We start from the raw sequence: 16,463 nt of genomic DNA, 5'->3' as shown, positions 1-16,463 counted from the left end.
TTCTAGGCTGGGACCTGAGATTGTTATAATTTAGGTTTTAAGTTGAGATCAGCCTGTTTTTTTCAAGACACGTGTGGGCAGTTAATGATGCTTATAGTGGGGGTAGTAGGTAATGAATGTCCCAGGGAACAATGAAGATAGGAGAATACTTTAAGTAGTGCTTAGGTTGGTTTTTGAAAATTAGATTTGAAAGGTGAATAATTGTTATTAATAGGTGGTAAATGAAGCATCCAATTGAAAGTGGAAGTATTTATAATGCTTTAAAAAATTGGGAAGGTGGACGATAATGCTTTAAAAAATGGCCCATGATCACGAGGGTCAGCTCCATACTTTTCACTCATTTTTATATAATAGTATATAGCAAATTCTTGAGATTCACGCAATTTGTTTTTTTATATGGCTGTCGGACCATGACTCATGAGCATTTTTGACTCTATATTTCAAACTAGGACTAGCAAGTGGCCGTCAGTGGGTCTTGACCAATTTCACATTTCCGCAATATAAAATACACCACTTGAGTGAAAATCAAAGTCAACTAAAAACCATAAGTTGAATGACTAAAAATGATGGCTTTTTCATCTGGTTGTCCTCTAGTAAGGCATCGCTTTCAGATTGTTCTTCCCATTTTCCATTAAGATGTGGATTTCCTTTGGTGGGAGGGCCTTCAATTGCCACTGCGCAAATAAGTGACGAGCTATTTATGTCATATTGCATTATATTATATGTGCACGTCAATAAAACTGAAATATATGTGCTACTCCTGTCTCCTTAGGGGTAATAGGTGTGTAGCTGACAAATGTCTAAATAAGATGTTCGGCTTTGGAGAAGAGACATTACTTAGGTGGTAGTATCATTCACTTTCAATATTAAAATTGTAAGTTTGAATCATTAGAGAGCTGGAAAGTTCTTAGCCTTCATTTTGCACTTAATGGAGGTTTGAATCTAAATGGTTCAAATCTTAAACTATTAAATGCACGTGTTTTTATTAAGATTTAAGCACATTTTTTGTCTGAATAAGTTTTAGTGCTTGTTTGGATAAACTAATGACTTCTGATTTATTTTGTTATTTTGACGTCAATACAATATAAGCACTTATGTTTTCATTATAAATTACTCTTTGCATTTACATAAATCTAGTTCAATTGAATATATAAACCTTCTGAATTGGTGAGACATGACTATTTATTTCAAAGATCAAATATATTATATTAACATAATGAGAGAATGTGAAGTGAATAAGAACATATATTTATTGCTAAAGAAGCTCACGATTCTATGTATCAAACTAGACGTGACAGTTCACTTAAAATTTAGAACAAAGATTCTTTCACATGAAAAGCTAATAATTTTTTTAAAAAATTTGTAGTTCACCCATTTATGGACAACCCTTTTAGAATATTTATGTTTTTTTCCCGGTGGAAGTAGACGAACCTTAACTGGTAAAGGACAATTCGCTCATTTGAGAGCGAATTGTTCATTTTGGTCTGTGTTTTTTAAGAAAGGTGCCTTTGGATATGTTGCGCCCAAAAAGTGTCCATTTTGGGGATTGACTCAACATATATTTCTATAACTTAATTGATAATGCTCAGTGTTAGTTGGTTTTGATGATTTTGCAAACTTAGGGAACATGTAAAGGACCTGGTCCCTTTAAGGACACCTTACTGATAATGACAACAAACAAATAGTACAAAACAAATTCTGCCAAGTCTGCAGGTCTGTGTGTACGCGGTCGATTCCTTGTGCAGAGGGTTAGTTTTCTACCCAATACAAATCGTCCAATGCAATGTATATCATTGATATATATACACTCTTTACAATAATTCTCTTTTGGCTTTTTGGAATCACTGAAAGGAAAATCCATTGAAGCTCATGCTCTCAAGAATCTGAAGTTTTGCTCTTGAAGAAGATCAAGGACCTGATAGAGTTATCAGTCATTTTGTTCTTTTTTTAGAGTTATAATTTCTTGGTCTTAATCTTGTAAGGTCTATTCCTAATTTTTAAAGAAAATTAGATCAGTCCATTATTTTGGTTTTGCTTATCTGGTCAAAATAACTAGAGTTAGTTATGAAGACTACTTGAAGTCTAAATCAGCTAGGAGTTTAGTGATTTACGAAGCAGTAGAGTTATTACTTTAGATTTGTAACAGAGTATAGCAAGGAGAGGGAAGGAATGGCGAGTGCAATTCCTAGATTGCAAGAGCTTGTAATCTGAATCTTTGGATCAGTTGTTTAGTGAAGCTTTGACCTGAAATCTTGTGGGACAAGTCATGATTTTTCTTCCTTGAGCAAGGAGTTTCCACCTAAAATCTTGAGTATGATTACCATTTTGTTTTTTATATTTCTATGCTGATTTTTGATAAGGGACTTGGTCCCAACTGTTTTGGTGGAGGCGTACATTATAACAATTGGTATTAGAGTAGGTTTTCTCTATCTAGTTAACACCAAGAGAAGTTCCTGCAAGAATGGCAGATCCACTAAATTTAGAAGAAGGTCAGTCTTCAACCAGACCTCCACAATTCAATGGTCAATTTTACAGCTGGTGGAAGACGCGTATGCATGATTTTCTCATGGTTGAGGATAGTGAACTTTGGGACATTGTTCTTGATTGTCCTTATGTTCCCACCACTGAGGAGAAAGAAGAAGAGATTACCATGATCATTCCTAAAATTCGTAAGCAGTATACTGAGGCTAACAAGAAGAAGATTGAGAAAAACTACAAGACTAAGAAACTGCTGGTATGTGGCATTGAGGCTGAAGAGTACAAAAACATTTCTGCTTATGAGTCTGCAAAAAAAAATTGGGACTGTCTGAGGACTGCTCATGAAGGAACTGAGCAAGTTAAAGAATCAAAAGTGGATATTCTGACCACTTAATATGAAAATTTTACCATGAAGGAAAGAGAGTCAATCTATGACATACACACCAGGGTTTCTTCCATTACCAATGAGCTTCGAAGCCTGGGTGAACCTGTTCATCCTAGCAAACAAGTTAGGAAAATTCTAAGTATTCTTCCCAAGTCATGGGCTAGCAAAATGGATGTAGTAACTAAAGCAAAGGACCTGAAGGTTCTCATAATGGATGCCTTGATTGGGAGTCTTCAAACACATGAACTGAATCGAGCTTAGGATGGTCTGAAAAAAGAGACGAAGTAAGAGAAAACACTTGCTCTTAAGGTCGCTTCAAGCGAACTTCAGTTGAGGATGAGGATATGACATATTTGACAAAGAGATTTCATAAGATAGTAAAAAAACATCGAGGATTTGTCAAGAAGGGTAACTCCAGTCGACTTTCAAATGCCACAAACTCGTGTCACAAATGTGGCAAGCCAGGACACTTCATTAGAGATTGTCCAATGCATAAGATAGAGTATAAAGAATATGTAAAAAATAGAGTAGACAAAAAAGAGACCTGGTCCTTGATAAAAAAGAAAGAAGGGCTGAAGCTGACTATGTTGTAAAAAGGGCTCTTGCTGCTTGGGGAAACTCCTGAAGCGACTCTAAGGGGTCTATTCATTAAGAAAATGCTTTCACGATAGCTGTAAAAGATGATGAAGAATTTTTTGACTCATTATTTGCATTCATGACACAGTCAGATGATGAAGAAGCTAATGTAGAAGATGAAACAGAAGTAATTCTTGCTAACCTTAGACAGAATCTGCACACTTAATCTGCTACAAAATTGAGAAGCTTAGCAGCAGTATTGATTGACTCAGTCACTGAGTTAATAAATGAGAAGGACATGATGAATAACCCTAATGATATTTTTCAATATGAAAAGCTTGTCCTAGTAGCTCAAATCACTGATCTAGAAGAGCAAATTATAGTCCTGATAGGTAATAATGTAGACCTTGATCTTAAGCTCAAGAATTTGAACAAAAGCAATGAAAATTGCAAAAATAAAGCTAGAAGTGTACAAGCTGAGTTTGAAGTAAAGTTAAAGGTGGCTGAGATGAAAATATTTGATAACAAATAATGGTTTTAGTGGCTGATAATGTAGAGCTTGATATTGAACTCAAGAAGGTGAACAAGAGCAGTGAAAACTGCAATAATGAGGTTAAAAATGTAGATGATGAGCTTGAAGAGAAGTTGAATGAAGCTGAACTGAAACTATCTGATCTAGAGGAGCAAATTATGGTGTTAATGGTTGAAAATGCAGAACTTAATCACGAGCTTCAAAAATTCAACAAGAAATGCTTTAGAGGAAAATGTGAAGCTAATAATTTGCAGTTGGAATTTGAAGATAAGTTGAATGAAGCTAATGTAAAGTTAGCCATGGCTCTTGAAAGAAATGTTTAACTTGAAGAAGATCTTGTCCAGGCAGAAGAAAAGTTGAGAAAGTTTTTGAAATAGACTGCTTCATAAAAAATGCTTGCTAATATGACAAGTCAGAAGCACAATGGTGGAAGAGGATTAGGATGCCTGAACATCAGTCCTCCTTACAATCCTCATACCAAATATGTCTCTGTATTTGATAATCTCCTATATCTTCATTGTGGAAGGAATGATCTTCTGAAGAATAAGTGTTCTGCGTGGAAGAAATCTCAAGAAAACTTCTCAAACTACTTTAAACAAAAGTCCAAACAGAGCAAGGGACCTTGTTCTAACTCTGGACACAAGAGTAGTATGAGAAAGGATATCTATCCTTACTAGACCAAAAATTCATTGACTGTGCCATTATCTGATTACTGGGGTGTTGCAGGGAAGTGTAAGCCAGTGCTTGTTTTATGTCGAAGTTCGTTCTTTGTGTTGGACGGATTTACGCTATCGATAGAGGAAGTTGATATGCGAGATGGACAAAGTCGGCTTCATTTAATGCTTTCTCTCATCTTGTGAAGAATGTTTTTAGTCCCTTTCCCTGTCTGTCTACTGAAAATGGCTTAGGAATAGGTCCCTGCCTAGTGGTTTTAGAATAGATCAATTCCTGCTTTGGCTGTCTCCTTCCGTTCTATATGAATAAAGTACGTGTCTATGAGGATTAAAAACTTCCTCTCACTTAAGGCACTTTAAAGAGAAGGTGTTTCATTTGCTTGCAACTCTGCTTGACTATGATTAGGATGCAGGTATCTTTAATCTTTGCATTGCCTTATCTGTGAAAAGTCAATTTGGTACATTTGCAGGTATACATTCATAAGAAGTAAGCTTGAATAAAAGGAGAACTTGAAGAGAGGAAAATTCTTTCTTAAAACTCTGGAGAGGGACTTGGTCCTATCTCAAGGTTAGTATTATTTACATTGCTTTATTAACTGCTTGTGTGAACTGTTGTGATCACCACGTGTCAGTCATTTATTTTTTGACCATTGTTCCATCAGTTAAAACTCAATCATCGTGACTTTTTCGAAGGGACCTGACACACCTCTTCCTTTCCTTTTATATACCCTCTTAATTTCTCAAAATTTTCAAATCAAAACCCTAACTTTTGCTAGGCAAATCCATCATCTTATTTTAAAATTTCTATCTCTCATTCCTTGCCTTCAAATACTATAATGTCTAACCCAAGTTTGAATACATAGGATATGCTAAAACCTCTTCAAGACATTGATCCTACTGCATTTCCTAGCAATTCTGACATTCCATCTTCTTCTACTTCTTCTTTAACCCTTCTTTCGGGTGAAGTGCCCCAAAACCCTGTTTTTATGCTTCCAGTCAAGTAAATGAACTGGATGTTCCCATTGTTTCTTCTACTCTGGACCTGAATGAACTTTATAATTTGTCCTCAGATGAGTCTATTAATCCCAAACCCTCTTTTGAACCTGAGTTATCTTTGTCCTTGCCTGACACGTCTTCAAATGATGTTATAAAGAAATATTTTGAAGGAGATCTTCTAGAAATAAAAAAGACTGAGTCAAACATTCTTATAATGAGTGAAGAATTAGTAGTGAAAAACTTGGCTGCACAAAGTCTTGCAACCATGAAGAATAAAATTGTACCTTCATTTTTGGAAGAAGAACCATGTAATGCCAATCCTTCTCTCTGTGAAGAACTATCTCTTAACTTGACCAAAACTCCAAAAACTTCCCTACCATTTATAAGTACTCTTGATGATGACGACGATGAGTTCAATATGCCCTTATCTTGGGAATTGAGAAGAAAAATGGTGCCAGTTTCAAGCAAAGGGAAAGAGAAAGTAGTGGAGACTGCAGGTTCAAAGTCAAAACCCCACCCTACAAAAGTTGATCAGTCTGTTATACCTGAAGAAGATGAAATGATTAAAGTATCAAAAGGAGAAGATGATAATAAAAATAAGGCAGAGAAGGGCGAAAAAATTGTTGAAAAAAGTTTGAAGAAGGCTGATTCTAGAGGTAAAAGGGTCACAAATCCTAGGACAAAGAAAGACTCTGCAAAAAATCCAACAAGCAAGAAGAAGAAAACAAACGAAGAAAAAGAAAAAAAAAACAAATCAAGAGGAAAAGAGAGACATCCTCTAAGCAGTCTCCAGAAAGTAGGAATCCTCTCTTAATACTAAAAAAATGGATACTGATAAGTTATTTATTGCATCTGATCCTGAATCTGACAAGGGATCAGGTTCAAGTAACAAAATAATGAAGGTTGAGAAGGAGTTGTCTAAAGAAGAAAAAGTCAAAATTCTGAGAACTCAAAAGCTTTTGAATGGAGGATATTTGACACTAATATCCTGGACAAGCCAGGAATGTGTGAATTGGCTGATGCTGTGGAGATTCAAGATTGGATACATTTGTTCAAAGACCATGTTCATGTGCTGCATGAACAACAGGTTCGTGACTTTTACTATAGTGTTGAGTTTAGGGATGACCCATACACCAATGTTGGAGGATTAGGTATTTATTTGGATGAATTTGTGCTTAGTAAAATTTTGAATGTAAAAACTGAGGGGATCAGATATGTTATAAGTATGGGGTGTTCTAAGAAATTTGTTCAGGAGTGTAGGAAACTTCAAAAATTGAATACGGCAGGATTCCTAAGAAGTTTCTCAACAGAGTGTATCAACTATATTTTGAATTTGTGAACAAAGTAATGCTTCCGAGATCAGAGAAAAGGACAGTGACATCTGCCTATGACTTGTTTATCATGGAAGCCTTGAGTACGTTTGACACTATGAACTTATCAGTCATCATTTTGGAGCATATGCATAAAATTATCTCTGCCAAGGATGGTAAGCATGGAATGGTGCATGGATATTTTCTTACTAAAGTGTTCAATATTTTAAAGTTCCTCTGGGTGTTGGTGTAAGAAAAACTGTTAAGCAATCATTTTTCATGAACACTTTGGTTAAATACGTATATGTTGAGGGAAAAATTAGATAAGCAAGATATCTGAATTGCTGATTGAGTTGGGGCAGTTGAAGCATGAGTTGAAAGATATGATAACCCTCTTAAGTGTTAAAGATGCTGAGATTGCGAGGCTTAAGGCACAACTAGCTTCAACATAATCAGAGGTACCAGGTTCTTCTGAGTTGCAAATACTTAAAGAAGAAAATGCTAGCCTTGCTGCACAAGTCAGCAGTCTCAAAGACAAACTGCTTCTACATCATGAAAGTCATGCTGATCAAATGTCCCTTCTTCCCAAATTCCCCACTCAAAACCCCCCATCCACCTAGTGTCATTATATGCTGTCATATTTTCTTTCCTGAACTGATCACAATGGTTTACATTCTCAATTATATTGTAATGTTTTGAATATTAGCCTTTTTCTGGTTATGAATTCTCCGGTTAATCTCATAATTCCTTACTTATTGGCTTGTGTTTGTGTTGTCCTTAGTGGATATGATTTTTCTATAATAATGCATGCTTTGATTTTAATTGACTTTTTTTTCTTTTTAATGATGTCAAAAGGGGGAATATTGTAGGCTGAGATAATGATTGATAGGAGAAAGGGATTTTTGTGACAGGGGAATGAACTCATTTTGGTGATAGGGGGAATGGATTTTGATTCTTGTTTCTGCACTGCTTATCTAGATATTGGTGAAAGGGGAAATATTGGCTATAGGGAGACTTGCTTCTAGCTCTGGTGATAAAGGAGAAATGTTGTAAAGGAGTTTGCCATCATCAAAAAAGGGGAAATTGATAATGTTGAGTATTAATTGTTTTTAATGATTTAACAAACTCAGGGAACAGGTAAAGGACCTGGTCCCTTTAAGGACACCTTGCTGATAACTACAACATACAAATAGTACAAAATAGATTCTGCCAAATCTGTAGGTCTGCTAATTAATCGTCCAACGCAATGTATATCATTGATATACACACTCTTTACAACCATTCTCTTTTGCCTTTTTTGGAATCACTGAAAAAAGAAAATCCATTGAAGCTCATGCTCTTAAGAATCTAAAGTTTTGCTCTTGAAAAAGATCAAGGACCTGATAGAGTTAGCAGTCATTTTGTTCTTGTTTAGAGTTGTAATTTCTAGGTCTTAATCTTGTTATGTCTATTCCTAATCTATAAAGGAAATTATATCAGTCCATTGTTTTTGTTTTTCTTATCTAGTCAAAATAACTAGAGTTAGTTATGGGGACTACTTGAAGTCTAAATCAGCTAAGAGTCTAGTGATTTACGAAGCAGTAGAGTTATTGCTTCAGATCTGTAACAGAGTTGTTACAAGGAGAGGAAAGGGATTGTGAGTGCAATTCCTATATTGCAAGAGCTTGTAATCTGAATCTTTGGCTAAGTTGTTTAGTGAAGCTTTGAGCTGAAATCCTGTGGAACAGGTCGTGGTTTTTCTCCCTTGAGCAAGGAGTTTTCATGTAAAATCTTGAGTCTGATTTTACCTTTCTGTTCTTTATATTTCTATGTTGATTTCTGATAAGGGATCTGATCCCGACTTTTTGTTGGAAACGTTATTATAACATTAATATTCGTGAGAAATGAGAAATAAAGAAACTTTCATCAAAATGGTTAGATCGAGGTATTAAAAGTGTGTTTGGTATGAAAGACAATATTATCCATGAAAAATGTTTTCTTGGAAAACAAGTTGGTTTCTAACTTATTTTCTCATGTTTGGTTGGTGAGTGAAAAATATTTTTAAGTGTTTGGTTGGTGAATGAAAAATATTTTCTAGAAAATATCTTTTATATTTGGCTAGAAAGTCGAAAATACTTTTTAGAAAACTAGATTCTGACCCTAGAACCAACCCCCATAACCTATTCGAGACCCGACCTTGACACCCAAATCGAAACACAATTTTGATGATCGATTCGGGATCCAACTTCGACACTTGATTCGAGATCTAACCCTGACTCCCAATTTGAAATAAAACCTAACCCCGACTTTGACACCTAAATCGAGACACAACCTTGATGACTAATCTGAGATCCAACCTCGAGATCCGATCAAGGACCTAACCTACGACTTTCCATTCGGGATCCAACATTTGAATTATATATAATCTCGATATTCAAACCCGGACATGACCTAGACAATCATTTAGATTCTTTCCTAACACCTAATTCGACACCTGACTCTGATTCTCGATCTGAGATTCGACATTTTAACTAGACTCGACCCTGACATTGACACTCAATCATAATGAATGATCCATGATCCAATTCTGATACACGGCTCTAACCTGGGACCAGACATTCGAAGTGGGACCCAGCATTCGATGTAGGACCCAACTTTCAAACTAGAATCGACCCCGACATCGACTTTCTATTAAGGACCCAACTTTCAAATTGGGATCTGACCGACATCCAATCTAAGACCTGACTTTTAAATCGGAACCCGACATTCGATCCAAGATCCAACTCCCAATTAGATGCCCGACTTTCTAATCGGGATCCAATCCTACCATTTGATTCAGAATCCAACTTTTGAATTGGGACCTGACCAAGACACTCGGCCCTAACGATTGATCCAACACCCAAACCTAATAACTGACTTGGGATCTAAGCTTGACTCTTGATTCAAAACCCGTGTTACATTCCGTATTTTTGCATTTTGGATTATTCGTAAGCTAACGATTATAAATTCAAGGACTTTTAATTTTGAATTTTAAAAGGACATGATTTGTTGTAGATGCCAAGTTATATGAATAATTTATGTGTAGTAAAATACATCTCAAGAAGGACCCTTAAGCCAAATCAAAATAGAAGCCATCAAATATGTTTTTCTTAAAGTCACGTTTCGGGTAAGCTGACTTCGGGAGGCCATAACCTCTTTATAATTTGAGAATTTGGGAAAACTCTCAACATGAAAGTTGTAGATAATTGAAATATCTTTCCAACCATAGGTCGTGGGATGAAATGTGATATCGGAGTAATAAGATATAGATGTTTTAAGTCTGACAGGACAAACTAAATAGTGAATTCGGCCCAACCCAATTCTAATTCGGGTCAGGCCCAATACCCACGAAATTAAATCTGATTTTTTGTAACTATTCCTTCATACTTTAGATCAACATAATTCTGGAAATTTCCAGAGAGAGAGAGAGAGAGGGAGTTCTTGAGAGAAATCCCAAATCCGACCAAAATTCAAGTCCCGAAATCCGAAGCTCATGAAGAGAAAATTGTTGTACGTCGCGTTGGCTTCAATTTGAGCTAGAAATCAGCCAATAAGGAGAAGATTTTATGTGGTGCTGCAAATTTAAGGTAATATTAAAGTCTCCTTTTCATTGTTAACAAGTTTAGTTAGAGTTTTAACGGATTAGAACAGAGAAAATAGTGTTATAAACTAGTTTGGTGATTTGTTGAGAGTTATGGGTTAAAGGGTTGTTTTAGGTAGATTAAATAGATGGAATTATCTTAGTGATGATGTATAATAATGGTTGATATTGTTTTGATGTTGTTGATGAGTTGTTGTTCTTGAATTTGGAGGAAAAAGGTGTATGAAGATTGTGAATGTTCAAACCCGTTTTTGGAATTGAGTAGCTGGTAGTAATTCTGGAATATCTCATTGTGTAGACCTTCGATTTTAGATATTAAACATGTTTTGGAAAGCTAATACACGTACCTACAACTCTTATGTTTACGTCTTAGTCTATATCTGCTGTTATTATGTCAAAAACGGAGCATGAATCATAAGACAAATTCTGTCCAGATTCTGGATTGAAAATTCCTTCATGTATAGCTGTTCGTATTTTGATGATATCTCTTTGTAGAAAATGAATTTTGAGTTGATTTCTTTTGCATTGGAAACTTAAGACAGAGATCTAAATGTTTCATGAAGGTTATAAAGTCCAGTTTTGCCGTTTTCATTTTCAAAATTTAGATACAACGTGAGGTACTTGACTTTCCGAATTTACTGCTTTGGTAACATGAATAATAAATCTTATTTTGTGTCAATATTTTGGATTGTTGATGTTGGTTGATGATTATATGACTGGTTTGAAAGTGGGAAAAGTGAGCGGTATAGGGGAGGTGCTGTCCAATTTTTTTTAGAAATAACCTACTAACGATAGACTACGTTTTATTCTTGTCCATAGCTTAATCATAGTGCTTAACGTTTTAATATAGGTTGAGACAATATTGGACAACATATACGTATAAACGCTAAAGGTATGTAAAGTTAACATTTTCTTCTTTTGGCATGATCCATATGAAACGAACGAATGACGTATGCTTAAATTCCAAAGAAACTCTTATTCGTAGATATACTCGGATGACTACCGTTCTTGATTTTCAAAATTTATATTGTTATGTCTTGACTCATGTGTATGATTCCATCCATCCTAGTTGGTATAACTCATGTTGTGGTATAATTCATATTTTAGTATAATCCATAATTGGTGTGATTCATAATGACTATTGTCTTGGGTTTCAAATAATGAACTATTTTGCTTATTCTATTAAGTCTCCGATAATGATCAAATTTCACAAGGTTGCTAATGATACCTTATTCGTGCATATTGTTATGGTATTACTCACCGAGTCCTACGATAGGCCGGGTATGTTATCATGTATGGATTCCACTACATTATTCACCGAGTTCCTTACTAGAGGGCCGGGTACGTGATATGATAATATGATATTATAATGATATGACGATATGATTATGGCATCGAGTCCCATAATGGGTCGGGTACGGTATCAGTGTACACTACTCTATTCACCGAGTCCCTTGCTAGAGGGCCGGGTATGGTATATATATATACATATGACGATATATTGATATAATTGTGACACTGAGTCCCATAACGGGCCAGGTACGATATATGATTATGATATGCATGTCTTTATTTTATAAGACATGGGTACAGTGATTTATTGATTATGATACTTGACTCCTGAATCTTTATTTCAGATGTGATCTCCTTTACGATATTTTTATGCTTTATATACTCGGTACATATTTCGTACTGACCCCCTTCTTCGGGGGGCTGCGTTTCGTGCCCACAGGTACAGATACTCATTTTGGAGAGCCGCCACCTTAGGATTCTACTCAACGGGTTGAAGTGCTCCATTGTCTCGGAGCCTAAACTTTTGATACTAATCCTTATAATGTATATATTTGTGTATTTTGGGGGTACGGCGGGGCCCTGTCTCGTCATATGCTATTGTTAATCCTCTTAGAGGTCTGTAGACACATGAGTGGGTTGTATGTAGATGTTGTCTGGTGTACTAGTATGGCTTACGTTTTTGGACATTTACATTCGGAGTGAAAGCCTTGTCGGCTTACGTATTATGTTATCTTATTTTTGACAATTAAGACTCCCCAAGAAATAGCTGATTTTGGTATATATATAAGTGACCGTTTGAGACAACGTGCTACCCATATAAATTCTATATCGTGTTTAATTGTCGATTGATAATAGATAATATGTGTGTATACGAGTGTCCAATTCGGACACTAGTCACGGCCTACGGGGCTAGGTCGTGACAACCCGACTCCGAGTCGGAACCCCACCCTACACCCAATTCGGGATCTAACCTTAAACGCTGACTCGGGACCCGATTCGAAATTCGAAAATTGCGTCTCGAATCGAGAATGGAAGTCAGATCTCGAATTGAGAATCAAAAATTGAATTTTGCATTAGTATCAAGAATCCGTACCTGAGACTTAAGTTACGATGGAAAGTTGTTACTTCTTTGGAGGTATATAAGTAGTTTTCCTTAAATTTGAGGAAAATAGGTTAAGTAAAAATTAACTTTTTTTTCTTTTTAATCTCTTTTTATCAATTAATGTAGAATACTTACATGTATTTTTTTAATTGATAATATAAGTCATATATAAGATCATAGTAACCTCATCATTAGATTCATACGATAACGATAAAAAAAAACCTAATAAAAAAATTGTATTTTTTATTTTTTTTTCTGAATTGAAGTAAGATAAATATTTGCTAATAAAAAAATTATCAATAAGAAAAGTATGTGTTTAAAAAGAAATAAAATAATATATTTTTGATACATTAAGTAATAATAGAGATATTTTTGGATTAAACTATTAACGACAAATATATTTTTTAGACCAAATTATTAATTAAGAATATATTTTTTTTCTCGTGAACAAATACACACACGCGTGCTAGGGTCTCCGGCAACTTCCACCTGAGCTCTGTTGTCCCTTCTTTCCTCCAATTCACTGCGGATGGTTGATTTCCCCTCCTCATCGAGTTTACTTAATGTTGAGAAGCGATATCTCTTAAATGTAGTAGTAATTGCTATTGCTATGCATTGTCTTCGATTTGCTTTTGATTCCATTAATCAACAGGTACCACCGCCATTCCCAATCTCATCTTATTTTTGTTTATTACACTGTTTTTGTACCTTTAAGGGCAATGTTTAGTTTTCTAATAAGCGGACAAAATTACATGTAGCCAGCTATTGCTTTTCCTAATATTTCTACTCCTCAATTTTGTTTGTGCTGTTATAAATATCTATGTTTTCTTGTTAGTCTAGCTAATTGTTTTCTCAAATTTCAGTTTTGTTTTTACTTCGAAAGAAGATTTGGGATTGCTGAGAGGACACATTTCCTGACGGACTTCAATTACTGCGGGGAATACGTTTAATGGGTTCCGATATCACACACTAGGCATTATTGGTCCTTCATCATATGCATAAGCTCGTGTATCATATTGTCCTTTACACTCAGTGTGGACGGTGATTTTAATGGTTTCATAATGTATGGTATGATATGGTACTGTATAATATAATATTATATTTGAATAGACTGTATGATTTATTATTATTTAATGATAATTTTGTTGTTTGGTTTGACTATATGACACTGTATCGTAATTGATAAATTTATGAAAATGTCCTAAACTATTATAAATATTAATAATAATTGAAGAGAGAATTTCAATTTGAAATTCCTAAAAGCTTCAAAAATTGTTGCGGAGGAGAATGAGTAATACGACGGTAGAAGTAGTAGATATATTAGGATAACGTTTAATAGAGAATAAAGAATAAATTAAATTATTTAAAATTAAGTAAGGGTATATTTGGAAGAAAAAATAAGGAAACAATGGGATACCACCAAAATGGTATTTTTAAAAAGTGGGGGTATTCATGATTACAAAACCATGAAATCAAACCATATCATATCATGTAATTAAAGAAACAATAAAAACAAACATAATTCTCTTACTAACGATACCGTGGAAAATCACCATCTAAACAAGCTGTTAATGTTATTGCCTTGTCTTGTGTAAAAATATTGATTGACAAAAAGAGTTTGAGGTGAAAAGCAGCTTAAGGGACATATTGTAGATTGTCTGGTAACCTGACTATCAGCTTCCGTTATTCATTTAACTTAGGTACAATCAAATGACAACTGATATGTCACGTTGAGATATTTATCATTTATCATGATTGGTTGGAATAATTCTTTTCAAGAAAATGTAAGCAAGTTATAGAACTCGAGATTTTTGCAACAGTTAGCTTTATTTAGTGTTAATAAAAAAGAATGGCATCTGTTTGGCCATCTCCAATTCATGCCAAATTTTACATTAAATATAGTATTTGGTGTAAAATTTGATATAAAGTTACTCAAATCTATGCCAAATTTTGCATCAAATTTGGTGTGTGAATAGTGTAGCACCTTTATTATTATTTTATTATACAATACTTTTCATTAAATATTATATAAATTGGTATGTTTTAATTAAAACATTTTATTAGTTTTACGTAATATTTTTATAATATTAATTTTAGATTAAAATTTTAATTTTTTATATATTATTTTCCTTTAATTGATTTTTTTTGAAATTAAATTTATGTTAGTTCTACTATATATTTGAATTGGATATAAGTACAATTAACCTTGACAAAAATTAAATATGTAAGGACAAAGAAGCTCATTTTAAACTACGTAATGCATTAATAAAGCATTTATGGAAGCACCATAGTGATCTTGAAAGTTGAATATTCATATAGAAGTTAAAATAAAATTTTCGATTGTGTAATGTTTATTTAATTATATTTCATTAATGATTTCACTTTATTTGTGTTATCTATTATTATGTATAATATGTAATATTTGCTAGCAATTTATGTTATTTCAAAAATTATGATATAAAATAATTTTATATTAAACAACTATAATTTGAATCAATACGAAAATTATATATAGTGAATGTTTTTTAGAAAAAAATTTATTTTATGAAATAAGAAAATATAAATGAAATAAAAAATAATAATATAATAATGAAGAGAAAAAAATAATTCTTCGTTTGTGTAAAATTTAGTGCTAAGGGTTGGAGATGCACTTAGGCATCTGGTTCTTTTTTTTCCCCTTCAACTGACCCTTCTTTATTTCATAGTAAAAGAAATTTACACTTGGGAAAGAGGGGACATAATGCCAAGCTCTTCCATGACATTTGTAAGTTTGATAAACACGCCTGTATTACCATGAAACGGAAAGCAACTAAGACCACACCAATCATTATAGAGGTTGGGGGTTCAAAGACAATCTCAGAGGGTTTCCTTTGTCTAACTCTAAACGAAGCCATTTCCATCCTATCAAGTTGTAGAAGCCCTCGAATCTGTCTCGGCATGCCTGAGAAATGCGTGAAGATCAAATTCTGCTTGTGACTGCTAACTTGTAGGGATCTGATTCTTTATAATGTGGTTGAGGACATTCTATCCTCCTATTGATAATTTTTTTACTTTCGAGAATATTCTCCTGATGCTCAGGACCTCAGTCCATATGCCTTTTATATTAATGAATTATTCTTCAATTAAGCGGTCTTAAGTATCCAACACCCAAGAACATCATGTCTATGTGCAGTGAGCTGTTAATTAAATCAAGTTAGCCGGTTCTTTGAATCCGTATGTGTTCTTCAAAGTAGACATACTCCTTAGCCCTGCTTTATTGTCCATAGGAAGCAGAAAAGTCGAACCTTGTTTTAATATTTCACATTGAGGCTATTTCAAAAAGCTTTATGTTACATTTTTTCTTGGATAGTTTCTGTAGCTTCTAGGGACATTATCTCAGGACAGTAGGGTTTTCAAACATTTACCAACACTCTAATTCAGCAATCTGATTGGATGTACAATATGATCACACCTTTTTGAGAAATCATCACCTGTTCTGTTCCCAGGGCTATTACTCTA

At 34.3% G+C, this 16,463-nt stretch overlaps 1 long non-coding RNA gene across 2 annotated transcripts; it reads left to right on the top strand.

Moving 5' to 3' along the window:
* Window positions 1-10,374: 10,374 nt before the first annotated feature.
* On the top strand, window positions 10,375-12,689 carry LOC129896120 (uncharacterized). Of its 2 annotated transcripts, XR_008767911.1 has the most exons (3): window positions 10,375-10,556; window positions 11,421-11,462; window positions 12,303-12,689. It is a non-coding gene; the product is annotated as an uncharacterized LOC129896120 (long non-coding RNA). The 2 variants fall into 2 exon arrangements; XR_008767910.1 differs by lacking the exon at window positions 11,421-11,462.
* Window positions 12,690-16,463: the final 3,774 nt, after the last annotated feature.

Source organism: Solanum dulcamara, chromosome 7 (assembly GCF_947179165.1).
Source record: "Solanum dulcamara chromosome 7, daSolDulc1.2, whole genome shotgun sequence".
NCBI lineage: Eukaryota > Viridiplantae > Streptophyta > Magnoliopsida > Solanales > Solanaceae > Solanum > Solanum dulcamara.
This window is presented reverse-complemented; position numbering and strand designations above follow the sequence as displayed.